This window comes from Oncorhynchus keta, unplaced genomic scaffold (assembly GCF_023373465.1).
Source record: "Oncorhynchus keta strain PuntledgeMale-10-30-2019 unplaced genomic scaffold, Oket_V2 Un_contig_18799_pilon_pilon, whole genome shotgun sequence".
NCBI lineage: Eukaryota > Metazoa > Chordata > Actinopteri > Salmoniformes > Salmonidae > Oncorhynchus > Oncorhynchus keta.
Genome location: NW_026281113.1, coordinates 16,860 through 18,818, shown reverse-complemented (window position 1 = coordinate 18,818; position 1,959 = coordinate 16,860). Strand labels below are relative to the sequence as shown.

The 1,959-nt window shown below is 38.1% G+C and overlaps 1 long non-coding RNA gene across 2 annotated transcripts; it reads left to right on the top strand.

Annotated features, from left to right (window-relative positions):
- Nucleotides 1-506: 506 nt before the first annotated feature.
- On the top strand, nucleotides 507-1,669 carry LOC127920284 (uncharacterized). 2 transcript variants are annotated; one of them, XR_008105666.1, is made up of 3 exons: nucleotides 507-570; nucleotides 783-1,154; nucleotides 1,191-1,669. It is a non-coding gene; the product is annotated as an uncharacterized LOC127920284 (long non-coding RNA). The 2 variants fall into 2 exon arrangements; XR_008105665.1 differs by having other exon boundaries at nucleotides 511-612.
- Nucleotides 1,670-1,959: the final 290 nt, after the last annotated feature.

Below are 1,959 nucleotides of genomic sequence, written 5' to 3'. Positions count from 1 at the left end.
CTTACTGACAGCACCAGTGGGACAGATCAGACCTCACAACAGGAGAGGCATCACCAGGCCTTACTGACAGCACCAGTGGGACAGATCAGGCCCTTACTGACAGCACCAGTGGGACAGATCAGGCCTTACTGACAGCACCAGTGGGACAGATCAGGCTTTACTGACAGCACCAGTGAGACAGATCCAGGCTTTACTGACAGCACCAGTGGGACAGATCAGGCAGCACCAGTGGGACAGATCAGACCAAACAACAGGAGTACTGACTGAGCACCAGTGGGACAGATCAGACCTCACAACTGGAGAGGCATCACCAGGCCTTACTGACAGCACCAGTGAAGACAGGATCAGACCACAACTGGAGAGGCATCACCAGGCCTTACTGGACTCTGGATGAGGTCATCCAGTGAAGTTTCAGGAGTACAGTGGGAATTGAGCATTTATCTTAAGGTTGAAAGACACTTCTAATTCACGCAAATACATTTACTGGACTCTGATGAGGTCATCCTTCATTTTGTTAAGACACTCCAGGTCATCCTAAATATTTAGTTTCATTTTGTTAAGACACTCCAGGTCATCCTAAATATTTAGTTTCATTTTGCTAAGACACTCCAGGTCATCCTAAATATTTAGTTTCATTTTTGTTAAGACACTCCAGGGTCATCCTAAATATTTAGTTTCATTTTGCTAAGACACTCCGGGTCATCCTAAATACTTAGTTTCATTTTGTTAAGACACTCCGGGTCATCCTAAATATTTAGTTTCATTTTGTTAAGACACTCCAGGTCATCCTAAATATTTAGTTTCATTTTGCTCAGACACTCCGGGTCATCCTAAATATTTAGTTTCATTTTGTTAAGACACTCCGGGTCATCCTAAATATTTAGTTTCATTTTGCTAAGACACTCCAGGTCATCCTAAATATTTAGTTTCATTTTGCTAAGACACTCCAGGTCATCCTAAATATTTAGTTTCATTTTGCTAAGACACTCCAGGTAAATATTTAGTTTCATTTTGCTAAGACACTCCAGGTTATCCTAAATATTTAGTTTCATTTTTCTAAGACACTCCAGGTCATCCTAAATATTTAGTTTCATTTTGCTAAGACACTCCAGGGCATCCTAAATATTTAGTTTAATTTTGTTAAGACACTCCAGGTAAATATTTAGTTTCATTTTGTTAAGACACTCCAGGGCATCCTAAATATTTAGTTTCATTTTGTTAAGACACTCCAGGTGATCCTAAATATTTAGTTTCATTTTGCTAAGACACTCCAGGGTCATCCTAAATATTTAGTTTCATTTTGCTAAGACACTCCAGGTTATCCTAAATATTTAGTTTCATTTTGTTAAGACACTCCAGGTAAATATTTAGTTTAATTTTGTTAAGACACTCCAGGTCATCCTAAATATTTAGTTTCATTTTGCTAAGACACTCCAGGTTATCCTAAATATTTAGTTTCATTTTGTTAAGACACTCCAGGTCATCCTAAATATTTAGTTTAATTTTGTTAAGACACTCCAGGGTCGGACTTGTCGATAGCAGATTGTGGATAAATACTTTTTTTCATCTTACTATCTGTAAAATACTAAAGACATTTATGTAAAATGCATTTTTTTGGCACATTTTTACAAATAAAATGTTATCTAGAATAAAAAATGTACAGCATTATCAACAATTCCCTCTGGGTAATATATCTCATGGTCACCACACAACTCTGAGTAACTCTGGGTAATATATCTCATGGTAACCACACAACTCTGGGTAATATATCTCATGGTAACCACACAACTCTGGGTAATATATCTCATGGTCACCACACAACTCTGGGTAACTCTGGGTAATATATCTCATGGTAACCACACAACTCTGGGTAATATATCTCACGGTCAACACACAACTCTGGGTAATATATCTCACGGTCACCACACAACTCTGTGTAATATATCTCACGGTCACCAC